This window comes from Bombyx mori, chromosome 11 (assembly GCF_030269925.1).
Source record: "Bombyx mori chromosome 11, ASM3026992v2".
NCBI classification, from domain to species: domain Eukaryota; kingdom Metazoa; phylum Arthropoda; class Insecta; order Lepidoptera; family Bombycidae; genus Bombyx; species Bombyx mori.
The window spans coordinates 10909192-10933282 of record NC_085117.1 but is presented as its reverse complement, the minus strand read 5'-3'; the positions used below and the strand labels follow the sequence as shown (position 1 = coordinate 10933282).

The following is a 24091-nucleotide window of genomic DNA, read 5'->3' as shown; positions in this document are numbered from 1 at the left end:
TAAGCTCTACAAGCACCAGACACTGTCCTCGTCGAACTCGTTGATTACGACGAAGAGTTCGACGAGCGAACTAACCCATAGACAAAATGACCATTGATCTTCGCAGTGGGTCGTGATTCCGATCCGGTGGTAGACTCTGCGAAACACTGCTCTTGTTAGGGCCAGTGTTAGCAAACTCTCAATTTGACCCCGTAAGCTCACTTACGTCTCCTCACCTCAACCAGTCCGTGAATAGCTGGAATAGCCCCTTAGATTACGAGTGATTAGGCAGCGAAAAAAAATATATGAATAAAACTTTTTGGCAGGGAACTTCTGAAGTTCCTCTTAAAAAATTTATTCAATGTAATATTAATCCGGGATATCTTTATGTATTCAAGTTGTTTTTTCTATTTTAAATGGTACAAAGAATTTGATTAACACAGGTACCTACTTTCATACTTTAATTATTATTATAATATGAAGTATTAAATATTTTAGATGTAGTAAATTCAAATCTCATGTTCCCGTAATTTAAATCCGAGGCCGTTGAACGGATTGAGAAATTTAAAGCGTGGACATACTTACGACCCACCTGATGGTAAGAAGTCACCATCGCTGAGAACATTTACAACACTTAATTAATTTTAAATTTAATTATCTTTGTCTATACATAAACTATACTATAACATCGTACTCATTGTGTATAAATGAAATTTGTCATTTACAATTTATGAGCATCTGTACAATCTCGTATCGATTAAAAAACAACGACAACCGACATTGGAACGTCATAGATACAATAAAATAATGAAAATTTTTTTTGTAAATTTTTTTTTAAAGAGAATAAAAAGAAATACGGCTTAATCGCGTTTATCATTTATACACTATCACTTCACTTTTTTCAACCATACGAATACTTTATAGTTCGCGTCGTAACAGGGGATTAGGATATTAGAAAGCAAAAGAAAAATAAATAATAGTTTAAAAAAACTAACAAAATACGCTTTTATAGAAAATACATCTAAAAAATAGAAAACAAATTTAAAAATAGTGTAAGAAAAAATAATTTTATTGTAAAAAAGCGTGAAGCGTTAAATCAATTTTTCATTTTTTAGTTGAATTCCAATTTTTTCATCGGTCCTTAATAAGCATACCAAATTTCGAGTTAATCCGACGTTTTGAAGGGGGTCAAAATCATGTTCAAAGATTCCGTTACAAACATACATACGCCTGAAGCTAATAAAAGCGTATTAAAAAACATTTGAATATCGCGCCACTGAGATCTTGGCATCCTCCTAGCGTCGCTCTTCTCATAAACTCGTGACTTCACCGCTGCTGATAGCTGAGGAGAGCTTAGACTCCACTTTAAATGCGATTTTTGGACAAATCTTATGAAGTGCTTACTGCTCACTGCTGTAACGAATATTTAGAAAATGGGAAGATTTTTTCTACCGAATATTATTTACGTTTGCTACATATTCGCCAATAATGCGGTGTCGACCAAAATAAAAAAAAACTAATGGAAACGTTGAAACTTGTTATTCAATTCTTTATTTTGATTACATGCTTTATAATTGATATTGTGAAATTTATTATTTACGATTCAAACCAAGAAATCATGGTTCTTCTTCAAGCCCCAAGAAAGACTTGTGCGGTTCAACCAAGGGCGGATCCAGCTTTGGCGCCAGGAGGGGTTCACATAGTCGTGGTCAAGTTAAGAACTTATAATATAATTTTGATAACAATAGATACAAGTACAAATCATTATGTTCAATTAGTGGTCCACCTAAGTCCTGGAACCAGCTCAGGGGGGAGGTCATGACCCCCATGACCCCCCTGGATCCGCCGTTCGGTCCAACGTCCACCAATGCAGTTCTTTTGTAGAAAAGAAAAAAAATATATCACTACATAGTATAAAACAAAGTCGCTTTCTCTGTCCCTATATCTGTCCCTATGTATGCTTAAATCTTTAAAACTACGCAACGGATTTTGATGCGGTTGTTTTTTAATAGATAGAGTGATTGAAGAGGAAGGTTTATATGTATAATAACATCCATTAAACAGTGGAGAAATCAATAATAAATGACAGTTTCCGAAGCGAAGCGAGGGCGTGTCGCTAGTAAATTATAAATACAAAAAACATAAAAACATTGGTTATCACTGTACAACATTGGTTATATTGTAGCTCCAATCAGCATCTCTCGATTTTCGTGTTCATAAATTACGACGTACACAATAATATTATGACCTTTGTAGCGAATACGACGGAAAGAACAATTCTAATGTCACATGTGTAGTCAATGACCGTGCGTTTGCCTCTAACAAGTAACGGCAATGTTACCATCTATGGTCACATCGTACACTTGACACTGACAGTGGAAACGGGCCCATAAACAGGTAGCCACTACATTGGCTTCCATTACCCTATTTCAGAATTTCCTATAAGTTCATTGTATTAATGTCAGGTAATATTAGTGATTCACTGTTCATCAATGTTAGAATTCTAAGAAATATATATTTTCATTTTAATGTGCATAAAACGTTAATCACATTAAGTACGTGGTGCCTAATAACTTTAGTTACATTAATAATGGGGAAAAAAACATTTAAATATATTGTCATTCAGTAGGGAAATCGTCTCTGGCGCCAAATAGTTTTCAATTAGTCAAATCGTTGTAGGTGAGTCATTGAGATCATTAGTGCAAAGAGCGACATTTTTTGTTCAATTTTTAGTACATTAAAACTTCCAAGACTTAACTCAATAAAATAATAAGAAGTAGGTTGAATTGGCACTTAATTTCATGTGTCATACATAGGATGGGTCCATAGACCTATAAAGGATGGGTTCTAGATATTGTAACACGTGAAGTAACTTGTCATAAAACTGCAAACTAGATTATATATTATATTATTTCATACGTTAGTGAGGTGAATCATGAACTTAGAATAAATGCCAACACGTAATGATGTACATTCTCAAAAAAAAAAAAAAAACATTGTAAGTGCTCATACTAAGTATTGAATTATGTGATGAAAGTTTTTTGGTCGATTAGCTATTGATATAAAAAAAAGGAAAAACAAAACCCTGTTTTTCCATAAGCAAACATCGGCAAGTTTCTCAGTTCTAAGCTCCACCACATTGCAGTCGAAGTTGTAGACTGTTTTCATGCATTCCTGTGATACATATAGTACTTTCACTCCTTTCAGTCTATTTTAATATCACTAAGCTAAAACACGTTATTTTAAGTCGTCTAGTGCGAAGTCGGTAGATATTAGTCGTTCTTTAACATTTACTTTAAGAAAGGTATTTACGTACAATAAATAAGGATTATTAAGTTTAGATACTCATTATATTGAATAAAATTGTTAAGCTTGCGTTATTTACTGCGTTATCTAAGAAAATACAAAAATCGGCGTCTGCTGCACTTGTCTGTGTTCAAAAGTGAATGTCATTGTAATAAGTAATAAGGAACGTACTATCTGCATCCATAAAATTAATATGGTACAGACTCGACAATATATCTAAATGAGTTTGGTAATCTTGAAGTATTTACCAATGTGTAAATAAGGTCACACCTCGATTACATCAAGTTCAGTGTCCGTCTTCTTGCGCCATTTACAACCATACGCGTAGTTTCAACGTGAATCATTTTCCGAGTAAACCCCAAGACCGGATTTCGAAGTAGGATCTAGAAAATAATTTACACCAACGTTTGTCTAGTAGGTTCTCAAATTTTCATTGATTTGATAAGATGCCTTGGCTACTTCGAACTCTGTTTTTTTTTCGTATGAATGGTGATTTAGTCCCGCTTCAGAGATTATGTAACAGAACACGGAACTTTTACTTGGAGAACATTTGAAATTATGAAAATAATATTATGTTACACATAATCTAGGAAGAAAGGATAGTTTGCGACCACGTTGCGAAATAACAAGTTTTTTATTAGATAGGACCGTAATAGGGATGTTTCTAAACTAAATTAATTAAAAAAAAAACGGTGAAATTGCTAGCCTTCTTTTTTGGCTACTTAATTTGTTAAAAACAATAAGTGAATAAATTTGTTTGCTTATATAATGACATTATTATAAGCAACAAAAAACAAATAATATATATTTATAATTAAAATTTCTTCTTCAACCCACTTCACCAACCCAACCCGCTTATTTTTATTTATTTGTCTTAAACATAAAATCAATATTGTAAATTGTATGTTCGGTTGTTGATAGCATGCTGCGTGACCTCCTTAAGACCAATTCAAGCAATTGGCATTTAATAGTCCTACTTTATTTTTTTAATAATTTATTAAATTTTCAATAACTCGTTTAACTGGATATATAATATATTACAATTTTTTAATTTATACCGTAAAAATAATTGTTATATGTTTCGTTATATACATAAATGTTTTATGCGATTTAATTCAGTTAAAATGTGAATTGTTTTTTCTATTATTAATTCAATAACAGCTATTTTTTAATAATGAAAGCTGGCCATGTTATGACTATGACTATGACTGTTGCTAAATGTATAAAGCTATTTTTAAAACTACAGGCGCGTTACCTATATTTCGTTCATGGTACTATGGGGAAAACTTGCTCTAAAGTATCAACAACAAATTACAGTAACTAAATTAAATGACGCAAAAAAATATGAAAAAAGGTAGGAACTGAATAGTTTTTTAACACTTCGAAAAAAAAAACATTTAGATTGTTTTTTATGGCTTAGATGAATGGACGATCTCACAGCCCACCTGGTGTTAAGTGGTTACAGGAGCCCATAGACATCTACAACGTAAATGCGCCACCCACCTTGAGATATAAGTTCTAAGATCTCAGTATAGTTACAACGGCTGCCCCGCCCTTCAAACCGAAACGCATTACTGCTTCACGGCAGAAATAGGCAGGGTGGTGGTACCTACCCGCGCGGACTCACAAAAAGTCCTACCACCAGTAAAAAAAATTATAAATAAACCAATAAAAAAAACAATAAAAAAAAGAAATGATAATTTGTAGCCCACACTATAAAATATGATACATTTAATGAGGTGCGTGCTACCAAGGAATTTACTTTGAAGCTTTAATTAGAGCTGAAGTCGACGATAGGACAACGTAGGCTGGTGTGCTAGAGCCTTATCTTGGTATATTGTCTACATCTTTGGACTTATTACGCTAATGGATGCCTGCACCCTAATAGCATTTCATAAATTTTGTGCGCCAGAAGTTTAATGACCTAACAGTTGTTAGTGCTGGTGATGGAAGTAAATTATCAACGTCCTACATTTCTAAATGTTATTTAGAAATAATTTTTAACGCTATCTTTATAGAAACGAAAAACGCTTAATACAGTAAGTTACATATTGAATTTTACAAAGATTCGCTGCAGACCTTTGATAATTCCTGTGTTAATTGTGGGTTGCGGACGAAGGCCCTGCGCTGGATTGATCAAGGGTAAATCCTTATCAAACCCTACTGAACGAGTGCGTGCGCCAAGCCAGTTTACGAACTATGGAGAACAGCTGTCAAGGATTTAATAAACAAGAATTCCATATGACCACGACTGCTCTACCGACTATGATAATGATGATGATGTGTTAATTTAACTAGCGTAGATGGCGACTCCTTTCCTGGACTCAAATTAGAACATATGATTACTTTACGGCAGAAATATGCAGGACAGGTGACGCGAACCTATGCGGGCTTCAATAACGCCCCATTTACCTACTACAAAGCTGGTTTCATATAAACTATACGATTAACTTTGCGATCAATTAATTTCTCGCCGCTCGTCTGCGTCAAATATCGTAGTAGTTTTTTCGTTTGTTTTAAGCGAATATCTTTCTCGGTTTGAAAATGTTATATAGATACAATGACTCATAGTGTGATATTTAATGATTTATCATCATCGTCGCTCAGGGTTTTAAACCTTTTCCCCTTTTTAATATTAACCAATGTCTGATCTAACCCAGAAGGGCTATTTCGTAATAATCAGATTGCTGTAAATAGATAGAGTACTTTAATAATGCCTTAGTGACTTCGCTTAGTAGAGTTCTAGAGAGGCAGTAGAAACTGTACAAATAGAGAATACATCTTAAGTTAGTCAGCATCAATAAACGAACAGCAATAATAAATCGAGGAACAGAAATATTTAAAATGCTAAAATGCAATGACCAAAATGTGTGAGACTACGTTATTAATGGGAAAAATGGTGGACTATAAAAATACGCATTGATTTGACCCTGGCATTTAATCTAAATGCTCTTTTTTTTCATATTTTTGTCATAAACATTGTTCTTATTGATTCGCGTTCATGTTTTTACCTGAAAACAGAGCTTGTCAAGTACGATTATTTGATATACGCACTTTATATCGGTCTTTATCGATTTTACTTATCTGTTCCGATAGCAGGAATCTACGATATGCATCGATAAACAAAACATATTTTCCACGAATCTACTTATAACGTTGAAGTTTCCTTTTTTTTATATCGTATAGTTTCATTCTGTCCGTATTAAGATATTTTAGTATTTATCTTTGTAAATCCCTGCAGTGGCTACAACTAAACCAGTACCAACTAAAGAATTTGTAAAGGAGAATAATAAATAATGTGAGCTTTAGGTTTAAACTGATTCACACCGTGAGAAGAAAAACAGTATAATATCCGACATCCTTCGCGGCCAGTTTCATGGCACAAAAAACACAAGCTTCCAAATTACGCTTACTATACCTACTAATAAATACGTGAGCGTGGTTTCCTGGAAGAGTCTTCCTTAAATAACCAGTCGTGTTGTGATTCGCTTCTTATTGCCCTTTCCGTCCTCGGCGGCGTCCTTTGGACCATAGCCGGGAATTCTCCTGACACCCATATTAGGCTACATAATAAATACATCGCTTCTATATATTTGAAAATTTCGATTGTTCGACCCAGTTTGGAAATCGTTGGCGTTTTTGACTACGTTAAAGGCTTTTTATCGAGCACTTCGGAATGTCCCCTGGCAGATTTAAACAAAAAATTGTTAAAATATTTTGGATATTTAGGGGAAAGGGGGGTAGCCCCGGCCATTTTTTTGTTTTCGATATTATGACTATATTTATTAAGTAAAATAATAAAAAAACTATTAAAAATAATCAACATTATATTTATTTAAGATAAATATCGAAAACTCAGACAACAACATAATCCCTCTGTAATTAAAGCCACTTGAAAAAGTAATCAAATTTTGGTATCCCTTAAAGATGGCGGGTAGCTCCGGCCACCCAGGTATTTAAAGATTAGTGCGTTTTTTGGCAACACATACATCACAGTAATAGTATAAATGAGATGGATTTAAATCTACACAAGCTTCGTGAGCCCAGTCCTCACATATTTTGCAATTTTGCATTGGATCCAATCCTCATCGAATGTTTCACCGCAAATAATGCATTCCGTCTCCTGATGTGACGAATCTGGCTGAGATGCAACCTTCTTAACTTTTATTCTCGTTTTTATGTTTCTCTTGACCTTTACCGCACCTTTGGTGTCTTTACCGCACCTTTGGTAGAACGCATCAAGCTAGTTGCCTCAGGAGTTCTTAATGCCACATCTGGATTTATTTTCTTAAATTCGCAGAAAAAATCTTTTCCTGCCATTCGTTTGTCCTTGTTAAACCTGTGAGGAATTTGAAGCTTTTCTGCTAAATCAAAGGCAAGGCGCAAAAACTCACTTCTTGTTAAAGGCATAAGACGGTTATCTAGCTTTATAACATGCTCACAGAGTTTGTCTTTCAAACTCAGGTTTGAATGTTTGTTCAAAGCGTCCTAATTTTGGTTTAAGACTGACCTGATAACCTTGTTTTATACCTTTAATACGATCTTGCAAAGAAGTAGGTACGTGGGACTTCGTATCGGTCTGCGGCTGCTCTTTCAGAATATTTTTTGTCAAGGACAGCTTGAATTGCTTTTTTCATATTCTCTTTACTCCAGTCTCCGCGATTTGTAGTTCTATTCCTAAATTTGGGCATTGTACCACTGCAATATATTAATATTGGGTGCTAGATTTAAACATATGAGGAATAATAGCGTCAGCTCCTATGGCCGGGGGTACCCCCAAAATCGATGGCCGGGGTTACCCGACACAACTTTCATCAAACAAAAAATTCTTATTAAAAAGCATATTATTACACATTCAGATAAATTTAAATATATGAACTAGAAATGTATTGAAATATATAAAAAAATATAATCTAAATAATAACCTACGTTTATCCAATAAAAATAGCCTCCGAAACAATTGGTATCCCGCGCAACCAGTCCGCCAAAAACAAAATACTCAATTTATGTCCGAGCACCGTGGTCGGGTGACTTCCAACTGTCAGTATTTTTCGAATGGATAGTAAAAGCACACAGACATAACACGTACTTATAGGTAACACTACGAGAGTCACTAGTATTTGCGGTGGCCGAGGCTACCCGCCGGCCGGGGCTACCCCCCGCTCCCCTACACGGCATTGTGTTAAGATCTATTAGATATTTAGCTAACGATAGACTATAATGTCGTCATGTCATTTAGATTTTTGTAGATTAGATCACTCGATACATTACGACACTAAGTAATCGCATTTATTCAATTTTAAATCGTCTTATGACCTTTCTATTTGAGTATAAACATATTGCATGTAAACAATTTAGGGCTTGCGCCTAAAATACCTGCCTGGCGTGTCCCAAGCCGAAGCTCGTCGGCCGTCAGACCCTTATATGGCTGCTACCTCGACGACATCGAGGCCATTGGGCAGCCCTCTGTAGGAAACCTCACCTCACTTTGTCAACTACGCATAAGTTCTGAAAACAATGAGAAAAGGATATTTCTAAATAAATGTAAAATATTCAGAAATTGACTGATTACAAAAGCTCTTGATAATTAAAAGTATATTTCCGACGTTTCGTATACTTTACAGGTAAAATTTAATGGTCACGGAAGACTAAATGAATAATAAAAAACGCAAGATTAAATTAGTATTTTTAATTCTACCTAAGTCTCGCGAAATATATTCGAATTTGTATTTATTTTGGATGTTAAGAATTAAATTTTGAAATTATCTACATAATAGCTTCGAACTATATAAAATCGGACAACGCTTACTATAAAACTGTAATTAGAATACATTGTATATAGATTTATAACCCATTTAGGTTTTTGGTAATTATTCATAGCTTCATTTGTGTTACGCTGTCGTATAATTAAATGGACGTAATGTTTTGACTGCGAAACTAAGCACGCGAATTTTTGTCTGTCTTTTCTTGGAGGTTATAGACAGAACGTGAATGGCTACACCCATCTTGACATATTTGATTTGACTGTTTCGTCGCAGAAATATCATATAGGCCTGGTAACCATAGTGGTACTTGTATGTGAGTGAGTACTCACGATACGCCCTATTACGATTTACAGAACCTTCCGACGATGTTATTCCTTCATCATCGGAATCGTTTGAGAGCACGTACTAGGTACGCATTTTCTTAGAATATATGATACTTTCATGCCGAATGTAAAACTCGGAATAGTCGCATTACTCGATAAAACTATACTGGCCTTTTTATCAATTCCATTAGGTTCGCTTTACGTATCTCTTATAGACTAGTGGTCCCGCAGTAGTCGAAATTCTACTATATATAAGACTATAACTAATAGAAATTGTAAGTTTGTACACTATTATGATTCTATTTTCAAAGACTATTATACTTCTGTAATCACAAATTTCGCCAAGACTACACTATAGAAAAATATTAATAAAGACAAACAATACTTAATCTATTCTCTTTTGACCACAGACGCAAGAACAAAAGTTTGACAATAAATAAATAGTATGCATGCGTGTGTGCGTCAAATACATGGTTAGTGTGTGTAATGTTTTTTTTATTGATTTAATGTATATTTTATGCATAATAAAAAAAATTAGCATTGTGCACTTCTCTGTATTCTCTATAAGTGTGGGAAATGTCATACTCCTCTGTTCGCGCAATTTTCGTAAAAAGGGATACAAAGTTTTTCCTTCACGTATTATCTCTTATAGATATTCAAAATACAGACGTATTAGGTACTAATTACGACTAGCTTACAACACTAAATTTGAACAGTAAATGACTTGAAATATTCGAATCATTTAATTGGTTTAGATTTCGTTAATTTCTCCTGCGATTTGTTGAGGGGAGCGCCAGACGCGTGACAGTTTCCCAAAGATAAGACACGTCGCAGAAACGAGAGCAAAATACTCGTTTGAACAACCTAATCAAACCGTAGCCTCAGGCGACCGGGTCGATTCAACAGCACACTTACGTGGAGCACTAATAAAATATGCTCCTAATGGCTTTTTGCACTCCAAACGTGCAATAATAAGGATAAAAGAAGAAAAAGGAATGGATATCTAATATTATTAAGTCTTTATTATTGTAAATCTAAGCTTAATATAAATATAATTTAATAATAGATTAAATAATAATGTTAAATAAAAGAAAACAATGACATAATTGGCAGTTGGGCGGGTTAAACTTCATGTTACGGTTTTGTAGCCAAACGGTAAAAACAGAGAGAGAGAGTTTCAATATAATTTCCTCGTATGCATCTGGATGAAATTGAAGTATGTACTGAAAACTTTTTGTTTAATATTAGAAATTTTATGTTACACAGTATTTACATTAAAGCGGGATCAAAACTGATTATTTTCTTAGAATTTTAAACGAGAACGTTCATCTTCACCAGCAAACGTTGAGTGACACGCACTCGACCGGTTTTTTTTTGCTGATACGAGCTGGCAGTGCTTTATTTGAAGTAATTCTAAACTAGTATACCTTTACTTATCTAGAACTTTCTACGTACGTGACGTCTCCGTGATCTACAGTGGCGGAATCTGATAAGGAATCTTTTAATCGTGCCGTACATATTCGTAACCTAGATCGCGGTAGAAATCTTCAAGAGGATCTTAACTACCTACTGTACATGTGTAAAGTCTTGTTTACCGCTGGTAACTGAACTACGCAATTATTTTTGTTTTTTGCGATAGTCCATATATTATTATGTTTTGCTAGATTCGTGCTAGTTTCGAATCTGGTTAATTAAATAAATAGATCTAATGACTAATGTATGTGGACGGCTAATCTCATAAATATGCTATTCCACTACCGGTTTCATAAAGGTTGTCCAAATAGCAACATATGGTTAGTACGATAATAATGAAACAAACCCATTATCATCAATCTACGAACCGAACGACTTAAATGACTTTGCAATTGTGACAAATAGCACAGTCTTAACGATGTATGTAATAATATGTTTCATTGTGGACATAGAAGCCGATATTAGAGCTACTGTGGTCTGGTGAATTAATCTTAAAAATTCTACATTGATTTTATTTTCAGTGGGCCAGTTTGTATACGTTTGTTCACTATGTACAATCTATGTTCTAACACTAGGAGCAGGCTTAGGGACCCCGGTAACCGTACTCATCCAACTCGACAAAGAGGTCGACGTGCAACCTAACCCATGCATCAGCTCGCTTAGTTTCTCGCCAAATCTTCTCAGCGGGTCGCGATTCCGATCCGGTAGTAGATTCATTCGTGAAGCAGCTGCTCTTGAGTTGTTAGGTCTTCTTCGGAGGCGCTCGGGCAGCTGTTAGCAAATCCCACCCCTCTTGGCTGAGCCTTTGCTCGCCCATCTGTCCTGGTGAAACTGGAAACGCCTCCGTGCGGCCAGTAATCCTTCAATACAAAAAAAAAGCAATCTATGTTTATAGACATGTGAGGAGGAATTTATTATCGAAAATGTCATCTTTGAATGCCATACTAAACATTAATATGAAATTTTATTTAATGTCGCAAATTTATTAAATAGGTAAATTATGCAAAATTAATTGTCGCGGTATATTCAGGCAAAATTATGCTTGGCTATGAAGGACTATATCCTATTTATATCCAAGTAATAAATGTGTTTTTATTTTTATTCAAATGAGTTAAAGGCGGCGCCGTAACAGATTTCGAGTAGGCTCGCCTACCGCAATTAGTGTGGCTACACAGAAGATAAATCGTATCAACGGATGACGGCGGTTGGATGACATTTGCAGCTTTTCACTTTTTCCTTTTGATCCTTTCCTGTTTAGTTTATAGTTTGCCATTTTAAGAGACACGTGAAGTTTTATAACGGTATATATGTTTACTGGTTTGAGATGACTGATAGAGATTTAGATTAGTTTCAACTTTATGAACAGATGCAAAGGAATACATGTATTTCAAAAGAAATACTACACCTTAAGCTTTGAATTTACCAGGGCAATGAATAATAAGTAAATATAAATATAAATACATGAACACCTGGTGCCAAACTAGAATTCCCTGTACTATGGGAACCAGAGACTAATACATACATAGCATACTTAAATACGATAAAAATAAAAGAAGACATGTAGAACAAATATAGATATTAAATTCCAGGCATTTCTTCCGAAATGTGAATTGAATCAGAGACCCTCAGCCCTGCTGTCAGAGGTGCTAACCATTGTACCGCTGAGTCAGTCAGAAGCCTTAACACTGCTGTCAGCGCCAAAGACGAAAGAATCCTCTAAGCTCCTTACTGCGTGAATTAATGACACAGATTACATCAAAATATATTGTAAAATACTACCTGTCTAGACACAGGTCGTAGTTGGTGGAAATATACTTAAGCTACTATGTACATAGATTATACTACGCATGCTATAGGTGGACTTGGAGTTGGTACTCGAAAACGTTCAATATTGAATTAAGCCAATCAGGTAGAATGCAAGACTGTACTAGCAGAAACAATGGAAGATCTTATACTTACCATACTTAATTGCAATAGAAGGTCAGTGTTAATTTCCCGGTGCACTGACACCTCCATTTCGTTGTTTAGTCTGCGGGTCATTGCTCTTTTTGTATGGTAAATGTAAAGTAAGTAGAATTTGCACGACGCGACGCAATAAGTGTTACAAAATGTCTCCATCTTTGTTCTAGTAAATTTGGGCTTGATAACAATATATGAATTATGTATGCCAACGTTTGTTTGAATATGCTATTCATATCATTATTGTGAACGTGTAAAATACGCTGGAATTTTTAAATTCCGTTTCCTATTAGATTTTTTACGATAAGAATTTTTGTTTTAGACTTAAGAAAACAATGATTTTAGTGTTTAGTACTACTTATATGCTCATTTAAGACAGCCCAAAATTTAGGTTTCTACACAATTCATTAATTATAATAATAAAGTAAATTCAGAGTTTTATCTTAACGATAATTCAGAATTTTGTTTTCAATTCGATATTAATAGCTTTGTCAAAAATATCATTAGTAAGTAGTGAATGATAAAACATTACGTTTGCTTATCGGCGCCATTAGAAAGAAAGGAAATGGACCCGCGGAGACGCCGGTCGCCGAACGATTACAATCTCAGAGACATACTTATTACGAGAAACCATTAGATTGAAACCGTTGGAAATTGCTGAAAAAAAAACCACTACAATATTCCATTCCATGCTTTATTCAAATTACGTAAAAGATACAAAAAAAATATGCTGATAGTAGTTTCTTAATAATTATATTGTTTTTTTTTATTGCTTAGATGGATGGACGAGCTCACAGCCCACCTGATGTTAAGTGGTTACTGGAGCCCATAGACATCTACAACGTAAATGTGCCACCCACCTCGAGATATAAGTTCTAAGGTCTCAGTATAGTTACGACGGCTACCCCACCCTTCGAACCGAAACGCATTACTGCTTCACGGCGGAAATAGGCGGGGTGGTGGTACCTACCCGTGCGGACTCCCAAGAGGTCCTACTACCAGTTTAAACTAAACAAACGATGAATCTGATAGGTCGCGAATAGCTTTTTAAGATATGCAATAGAGACTAGGTTCAGGCGCTATTTACGAGCTATGGGGCAACGGGAGCAACTTAATAAATTAGGATGATGCGATTGATGAGTTTTAATTAAATTATTAAAATGTTTAACGATTTATAATTGAAGTAACCGTCCTTGCGAAACCATCAGATCCAATGACAGTTGCATTAGACGCCTTCAGCTCTAACACTAGGAGCAGGCTTAGGGACTTTGGTAACCGTACTCGTCGAACTCGGCTAAAAGTTCGACGTGCAATTTACCCACGTATCAGTCCGCTGAATGTCTCGTCGGATTTTCTCAGCGTGTCGCAATTCCGATCCTGTAGTAGATTCATTCGCGAAGCAGTTGCTCTTGAGTTGTTAGATCTCGTTTGGAGGCGTTTGAGCAGCCGTTAGCAGTCCCACCCCTCCTGGCTGAGCCTTTGCTCGTCCACCTATCCTGATGAAACTGGAAAGGCTACCAATAATCACACAATCATAAAAAAAAGTAAAATACTTATTTTATTTTCCAGATTTTCCGCACACTCATGTCTAAACAAATATTATCTTAATTTTTTTTTGCTTTGCAGACACAAAAACTGGATTAAATATTGAGGATTCCGAATTGTAACCTTTAATTATAACTTGATTTGAATTTAAACTAACAAATTATTATATTAAAGCTTTATATATCATAACATTATTTAAAGAATAAACAACAAAATGCTATCACTATAATAAATCAAACATAATAACCCTTCAATCGTAGTGACGCACGTATCACTCTTTACTTTCACTGATCAAATTTTTGCTAAAAGCCGGTACCCGTTTCGCGAAAGTGGTTAGGCGGGTGACTTTAACAGCAGTGGGTTATGGATAGACTCGTACTATGGGGCTTTGGAAGATTCTCTCATATATTAATGTAATGATAGTAAGAAAGTGCGTTGTGTTTTTTTTTTTTGTGTCAAAGAAACATGAGTATTTCGTTTAAAGACTTTGTAACACAATTCGTTTTGATTGTGCAAACTTCGTTTTAGTCAATTATCTTGTTAAAAATATCCTGAGATTTAAGTTGTAAACATTATTATTTATAAAAATAAATAATGATATTTATTAATATAGTGTTTGTTGTTAATAATCGCGGTAAGAACCCTATATTTTTAGGTTATACTCTAGTTTAACGATTTTCATATTTAATGAGTCCCTTATATTTCATCGTAGTTGCAAGCGCTGTGATCAGAGCTAAACTGTGCGCATGTTAGGAACACACAAATCTGTCTACCCGCTTAGTTTGTTTTTATTTAAACTTAAAACTCACGATCAAAAACAATTTTTTTGATGATTAATTCTATGATATCAAACGAGAGAGAAAAATTCAAAACAAGATTACCTAATCTGGATTGTTTTGAATAATTTAGAAGACGGAATTCGATTTTTATAAAGAGTAAAACAGTCTGATGAAATGTAAAGCTGTATAATACTTAAATGTAAATGGGGACCCGAACGGTGGGAGAATTGAAGTCGGGAACAAGGGGAGTTTGGGCTGTATGAAAACAACGGCAAACAAACTCATCCCCGGGACTGCGGAAGTTTCCATTGCCGTAGATGTCAGATCCCGGATGTTGCTTCGCCGTGCCGATGTTTTTTACAATTTATTTACAGTGAAATGGTAATTGCAACGTATCCATTTTATTCTCGTTTATTTGCATAACATTCAAATTTCGTTCACCCTTATTACTTTTATTATTATAACTCTTTGTGTTCTTAAAGGTAAATATCCCTCTTGATGACTTTTGCTCAAACAATAGTTAATTTGGGGGAAGAAGTAGTACCTATAGAAATCTTACCAAAAATGAACTGTTTATCATGAACAAACAAACTACACATATTGCCACAGTGGTATATCCAATTTTGTAATTCAAGTCATGTCCTTCCAGATTAATGTCGTGCTTAGGTTTTAAGAAATAACGTATATGAATTATGTTTTTTCCGAATTATATTAATATTAATGAGTCAGTAAATCAATACATTTATGATGTACATATATTGAATGCTCGATTCCCAAAGTCAAGTATACCGATATTGCTAGGTAGGAGTATTCTGTGTTCGGCACAACACGTTGGGCGCCACTAATGATTCAACGCGAGATATGTAGTGAAGCTGTTCAATAACTATTTCATATTCATGTAAGATGTAAGGTTGTAAGATGTACAGATCTATCATACAGATAGATCTGTACTGTTTCTATATATTTTATTTCAATTATTCTGTATGTAAATTTAATACCAAATAAAATACACTATTTTGTTAAAAATTGCTTAAGTTGTAATTAATGGTAGATAGTGCAGCTATTATGAATTAATAACTGTAGCTATCTGGCTTACGAAGGCTGTCGACAATTTCATTGTAGTAATCTCATGGACAAAAAAGTCAAATAACCCATTTCTATACTTATAACTCTGGTAACATTTAAGAAATACGCAATAAAGTTGGTGTTGTCAGTAGTTGATATATTATCTGAATAATTTTACTCAATCTGATAATTTGTCTCAATCTGACTGCCCTACCACATAATCTTTTAAGCATTTAGTACTTTATTCACCACTCAAGAGTACATATTGCCCGACAATATAGTTTTAATCGATTGCTAATTTCTAAAAACTATGACGCAGTGGCACCTTTATCCAAGATTTTATATCGAATCAAATTATGTATGCACGTCGAATAGCAATGCTGTGATGCCGACTTGTAACCTTTAATACCATCGATACTACATATATAAAGGATGAATTATTCAACACTTGTTCGTCCATCCCAGCATAAATGTCATGCAAAGTCATCGTTAATAGGACTTTAGATTGTGTGTGAGGACTTTATGGAAATAAAATTAGAGTACTCAATCTGTACAGACTGTAGGAAAGACGATATTTTTTAAAATCGATAAAAGCGATCCGTGCGCTTCACTTTGTATCATAATAGCGCAACATAATAAACTAATAGTTGATGAAACATTTATTAGGTCTAAACATACTGGTTTATGAAAATGTTTTCTATTTTGTGAAGGCAAATTTGAACGAAATCGAAATTAAATTTATTGACAGTGGTTTTGTTTTGTATAATAATGATGTATTTGGAACAAAGTGTTTTTTTTTTTTTTTATTGCTTAGATGGATGGACGAGCTCACAGCCCACCTGATGTTAAGTGGTTACTGGAGCCCATAGACATCTACAACGTAAATGCGCCACCCACCTCGAGATATAAGTTCTAAGGTCACAGTATAGTTACGACGGCTACCCCACCCTTCGAACCGAAACGCATTACTGCTTCACGGCAAAGTGGAAAACAAATCCCAACAAATTTTTTTTTTTGTATATCTAGAAGAAATTTGTAAAAAGTGCTCATGTAATTAAGAAAGAAAGATTGTTACTTTATACTTATTTTATTTTTAAGTTGCAAATTCGAGCCTGCTGTCTTTCATTATTATGTATTCTGTTCTGTCTTCTGTATTAGATGGGGCATAACGTATAATATAATGCATAAAAAACTAATATTTTTCAAATATTCGTAGCTATATTGTAAACACTTTAAAATTCTTTCTGCCCGCCTGGCGCCGTCATTTTAATTTCATATGAGCAAAGAATATTTTTGAAGTGGCACTCGATGCCGAATGTCGATGTAATATTGAGAACAGAAAATCAAATTATAGATGACATAAACATGTATATTTAGATGCTTCTAGCATTAGTTTCGATAGCTTAACTTCGATTAGTATTAAAATTAATTATCTTTCAGCAATATACCGACGGGGATCGAGGTTTTGGTTCCTTGGTATTTTTTTTATTGCCTTTGTGGGCAGACGAGCATACGACCCACCTGATGGTGAGTGGTTACTGCCTTTGGACTTCGGCAACGCCAGGGGCAGAGCCAAGCCGCTGCCTATCTTGTTTTTATTTTTTAATTTTAATAGATGGCAACATTTTAGAAAACTAGATTTCTAAATGTCGAGTGGAAAATTATGAAAATGTTAACTCTAACGAAAGTTTTGTGTAGAAAGTATTAAATTTATTTTTTACAAAACTAGTTTAATTTATTATATGAATTTCATTTGTGAAGATTTATTCCAAACAAACCATAATATATGTGCCTATTATATTTTAATACTCTGAAATATTAATTCAAGTTCTGTGAAATTATTTGCACTGTGAATATCTGTGTATGTTAGAGTACCATTACTTTTCGTTAGAATTTTCGTTAGTTCATTTACCATAGGTACCATTTCTTCGCTCACTCCCCTCTTACACATATCGTCTTTCACGCAATCCATCCATTTTTTCTTAGGTCTACTTCTTCCTCTATATCCTTCCACATTCTTAATTAGCACTCTCTTACCAAGTTCATTTTCATTTCGTCTCATCACATATCCATACCATCCTAAGCGCGCACTTCTCAACTTCTCTGTCACAGGTGCCACTTTCAGACGTCCTCTAACATATTCATTCCGTATTCTATCCATTTTCGTTACTCCACACATCCATCCCAATAAGTTGTATGGTAACTTAAATAAATACCGCTATTAATTGCTGCCTGGCACGAAGGGTTTTTCGCAATCGTCTCGTGAAGATACTGCCTAATTAAATATCTTAATTTAAATAATTTAAAAGACTGAACGAATATATTATTTAAATTGGTTATTTAGTGCTTTAATAACATCCGCCAACGTATTATGAACGGGGAGCAATATTGTGGGTATTCTAATAGAACTTCCTTCAAAGCTAGCTTGGGATGAAAGACCCATTATTCCGAGCAAACAATACGTTTTCCAGTGCAATTGATTCGACCATAGACACAAAGCTTTGAGTGCAAATTCATCTCGGTCAAATTTATCATCCTTAAATTGCTTCCATTAAACGTAAATATTGAATTGCCTTTGTTGCTTTAAGTTTTGTCGCAGACGCAATTATAGCTTGTAAATTACTTCGTATGGCGCCAGGACAGTCTTATCTCTCAGTAACGGCTCAACTGGGACATGTGTCCATCTATGACGTAAATGCATATTATGGTTATGCTATGTCTATTTATGGTCTCGTTCTATCCATTCATGCGTGCGTATGCAAACCAAATGCATAGATAATTTAGATCACTCGGAAGCGTGGTGTCCCAGATCATCGTATTATCTATAATGCTTTTTTTAGATTAGATGTACCACGACTTTCCGTTGCCGGCGCGTAAATAAAATACCTTTAAATAGGAGTGAAAATAGATTATTAATTTGGATGGAATTGTTTTTTATTAACCAAAGCAGCAGGACATGGGTAGTGTAGTGCTGCTTGCTATCTTAGAGAAAATAAGAATAGTTCCTACAAGTCGTCTAGATACATAATGTTAATTGTTATATTGTGTACTGTAATTGTTATATATCCGAGTTATTTTTACAATTTTATAATCGAACCTACATGGCGACAGTGATTTAAGTATTACTTTTATTATATTATGTAGGTATGTTCATACGCTGAAATTACATGAAATAAGTTAATTATTATGAAGCTATAATGCCTTGACGGCAATACGTAGTAATTAAATATTTAAAATGGCAACACAGGCGCACGCACATCGCATCACTGCATGTATGCAACGTAAGTATACCTTGGGAAAAATATAAATAAAAAAAAACAAAATAAAAAAAACATTATCATATTGATTATTCAGTTTCGAATAATGCTTGAATTATTAAAAACGTGTAACGATTATTATTTTTTTTAATTTTAAACTAATCGCCTCCAGTAAATTGTAAGTAACTGGTCGTTGTAGTTTTATTTGTGTTGCATTCAATAAATTTCTCACTTTGAAACTGGATCCACCGATTCGGATAACTCGTTCCGTCAAGGATACCACTACCTGGAAATGTTTTAATTTAACGTATGTGAGGTTCGAACTGGCGGCTATTACCACTTTTTACGAAAAGTCGTTTAGTTCGTGTTTTATGACTGCTCAGATCCTCCCGAATACCATTGCCATGTGCGAATTTAATGTCCAAATAACTTAGACTGCACTTTTTTTTTATTGCTTAATTGGGTGGACGAGCTCACAGCCCACCTCTTGTTAAGTGGTTACTGGAGTCCATAGACATCTATGACGTAAATGCGCCACCCACCTTGTGATATAAGTTCTAAGGTCTCAAGTATAGTTACAACGGCTGCTCCACCCTTCAAACCGAAACGCATTACTTCTTCACGGCAGAAATAGGCAGGTTGGTGGTACCTACCCGTGCGGACTCACAAGAGGTCCTACCACCAGTAAATGGAAGCACTTGGAAATCAGCATAACTATACCCTTTGTCTCCTTGGGATATTCGAGATATACCTACGGGCACATTGGCAGAAATTGCGTGTAGGTACGTCACAAATAAAGTAGCATCATCTGAAAATGCTTCCACGAGGATCACGATCCTCGGTAATGAGGTACACGAAGCGAGGCGTTAATATCCAACCATATGCACAGAGGATTCTTGCTTAATATTACACATAAAGTAATAATTTATTGGTTTAAACTGAGTCGTATCACGAGAGCGATAATTTATAGTATTTTATGGTCGTAATACGCTTTTATTGTCATAACATTAATTTCATTATTTCGTAAGTAACGATAAGTTCCCTAAAAGGTGGATAGATACCGATCAAGGGCACAAACAATCTCACGGTAGCTAGTTTATGTCTTAGCTCATTACCCTACAGGATTCGTAGTGAGGTCATCAACCCCTTTAAGTGAGTTTACGACAAAACCTCGGCGCTTTAAACCATTGGAATACATTCATCTGTCATCTCATCTAATCGTTGCTCTTAACCCACGCCCTTGACACTTATGCCATATAACTTAAGACTTAATGCTTAAGGAGAGGAATCTGTTTATTGAGGCTTTTATTATGTCGGTTCCTCATTGCACCCTTTTGTGTGAGATACAATACAAAAGTGTTTGATATAAACTATGTAGTTTTATTTTGATTCGTTTTTCTCTCTAACTTTATTTTTTCTGGTTGTTTCAGGTTTGTAACTTCGATTATGCTACGATTTTATAATAATAGTTATATCCAGTTTGAGATCCGATTGTAAGTGAAATATTGAGCAGTATGACCACAGTAGTAGGTAAGTCAATTGGGATATGTTCCAAATTAAACAATTACGTGATACGTTAATCTTTTAAAAGTGTTTATTGGCATTATGCAACTTATATATGCTATTTATTATTCTTTTAGGATATAGTATGCTATCGTATTGTTTCAAGTTGTAGTTATACTGTGAATTGCTAAAATCTGCTATTTACTCCCGGCTGTGTTGGCCCATTCGTCCTAGTAACTATATATACCTCTCTACCTTCTTTTAAGTAACTAACTTCTAACTAAAAGAAGAACAAAACCATCTCTGTATCAATCATGAGATGTTCTAATTTTAATTAGACAATAGAGTCCTTGTTGTATTATTCTTGGTATTGATAGCGTTACAGATACACGCGACAGTCTCTTAACTTTTTTGTTCCCCGATGAAGTTGCTAAGAATCATTTAAAATTCAATACATACCTAAATTAAATTTACAAACAGTAACCCAAGCGATTTTCAAACATTTAAGAAGGTTTGTTAAGATCTAACTAACGTAAGTCTTATTTAGAAAAATTAAGTTCAATTTAAAAAAAAAAGGGTAGGTATTTGATGTTATTACGAGACCTTCTTTGTAGACAATGCTTTACAAGTTAGCGTCCGACACTCGCCGACAAAGTGCGCGTCGACGCAAACAATCAAATCAGTCGCGACCATTTCTCCAACTCATACCGACGTCCAACACGAAACCTTTGTCCTTCGTGTCATGTTGTGGCGTCTGCTGACGTCTTCCACGCATAATATATCTTTCGGTGTCCCGAGTTCTTTTGTGAAATAGCTTTTTTACGTCTTGAAACTTCATATTGTTTTGTGCGAGCTTGACCAACACAAGATAATAATGTAATTTATTTAGAGATTGCGCATTCGGAATACAGCGATGCAATATAATGTTAAAGTTGACCGGTTCTCCGGCGCTCTGTTGAAGCTATTATGGTAAATTTTCACAATGACTGTGTGTAACAACAATAATTACTATAATTTGCGCTTATTTAAATTTCTCCCACACAAGACGCCTTGTCATTTTGTGGTCTCAGTTTTTAGTTAATCGTTAAAAGTCTGAGATAAACCTTAGCCACATTTCCGAATCTGAAATACCATTGAAACGTTTTTAAAGCGTTCGAACCTATATATTATTATTATTATTATTAATTCTTTATTTCAGTTTTGTTTTTTAAAACCATAACATTTTGTTAGTAGTAATTACTTATATCTATGTTAGTGACTTAAAAAATCTAACACATAACTCTCATTATATATATACATTTTAAACCATTACATTTTTTATTTTATTTTTTTTTCTCCTTCCAAGTGCCTACTGCAAAGGCTATTGATCAGCAGTCCCTCGATCTTGCTCGATATGATTCCATCAATTATTATATATATCTTTATATAATAATTGATGGACGAATTAAGTATTGGTTGTGTTTTACTTATTTAAAAAACTAGACAGTATTCTTCCCATAAGCGCAATACCACTTGTAGACGTACCGCGACATTTTTTTTCTATTAAAATTTTTTTATTTCAAAACACGTGTACGCCAAATGTGTATTGGTAAAGCTTTAAATATTTTAACAGAAAAAATCTTCCAAAACATTTGCAGGAATCCATTAATAAATACGTTTCCATTCATTCGAAAGGCAAGATTAGCACTTGTTGGATTTACTTCTTTTTTTGTTAGATATTTTTTGTTTCGTTTTAACCTTAACATAAAACAAGTGGCGGCATGCGGTTCCCATTGAAATCCGACACGTTATGGGTTTTCGGATCCCTCGGTTGGTGGTCACGGGGCTGCAAAGCGAGAAGGACTTTAATAGGTTCTAGTGAAATTAACAGTACAATTAAGAAAGGTCATGTAATTAAGTTTTTTATTTTTTTGTTGCTTATATGAGTGGACGAGCTCACAGCCCACCTGATGTTAGGTGGTTACTGGAGCCCATAGACATCTACAACGTAAATGCGCCACCCACCTTGAGATATAAGTTCTAAGGTCTCAAGTATAGTTACAACGGCTGTCCCACCCTTCAAACCGAAACGCATTACTGCTTCACGGCAGAATTAGGCAGGGTGGTGGTACCTACCCGTGCGGACTCACAAGAGGTCCTACATCCAGTAAATTGTAAAATATAATTAATTTTTAAAATTCTTCTTATATTCATTTACATTATAACACAGCCTTTCGTAATTAAAAGTTTTGCATAAAGAGTATTGTTAACTGTAAAATTGATTGGCGAATTTGACTGCGGTATCGTGAATGGTAAATTCGGCGTCTGACCCACGCTGTATTGAAAGAGGATCGATAAGCTAGTGTTACGTCAGAACACGATGACGGTGAAGTGATCGGGCGTGAGTCAGTTGGTTGAATCAGGCCCTATGCCATACGACAAGGTTGCGCTGAATCCTACAGTCAAGGTTTTCCCAAATTCGTCTGTACCTTGATGAAATTGTTGAGCCGATAACTTTGGAGGACGTTGAAACTTTTTGGTAAGATAATGTTTTTGCGAGGACATTCTCCCTCAGACAAAGCCCTCTAAGTTTCTCGCCGGATCTATTCAGTGGGTCGCGATCCGGTTGTAGATTCTGCGAAGCACTGCTCTTGCTAGGTCTAGTGTTAGCATTTCCCCAGGTTAGAGAGCCCCGTCAGCTCACCTACTCGCCCGGTGAATCTTGTATGACCCCTCGAAGTGACTAGAATAGGAAAAAGGACGTTCTGTTTGTTATACAGATTTCTATTTTTATTTAAATAAATTGGAATATCACAATAAATAAATGGAAAAGAAACTTCGACATGTACTTGCAGATAGATAAATGTCTATGCCATATTTTGAAAGCATTTTAAAGCAGATTTTATGTTAATGAGAAAAGTGATTCCTATAATATAAATGACTGCTTTTAAAACAGACTTGTAAGTGGCGATCAGGTATACGTGAAAAGTGTTCAGAATTAAACAAGATTAAGCGGTTCGAATGAATATATCGTGCAAATGTAAATAAGGTTTAATGACAGGCGTATTTAAATAGCTAATTTATAACCACATTCAGAAAGTGCCTATTTATTTTGTAAAATCTTATGTCAATTCTTAATGATTAGAATTAAATTTAGA

At 34.8% G+C, this 24091-nt stretch overlaps 1 protein-coding gene and 1 long non-coding RNA gene across 3 annotated transcripts in view; one reads left to right on the top strand and one right to left on the bottom strand.

The window, feature by feature from the left end:
* LOC101739797 (breast cancer anti-estrogen resistance protein 1) overlaps window positions 1–24091 on the top strand; it is a 67132-nt gene that overhangs the window by 3770 nt on the left and 39271 nt on the right. The window lies entirely within an intron of this gene.
* LOC134199607 (uncharacterized) lies at window positions 7095–8762 on the bottom strand. Its single transcript, XR_009974170.1, has 2 exons — window positions 8215–8762; window positions 7095–7983 (listed from the first exon to the last, which is right to left on the bottom strand). It is a non-coding gene; the product is annotated as an uncharacterized LOC134199607 (long non-coding RNA).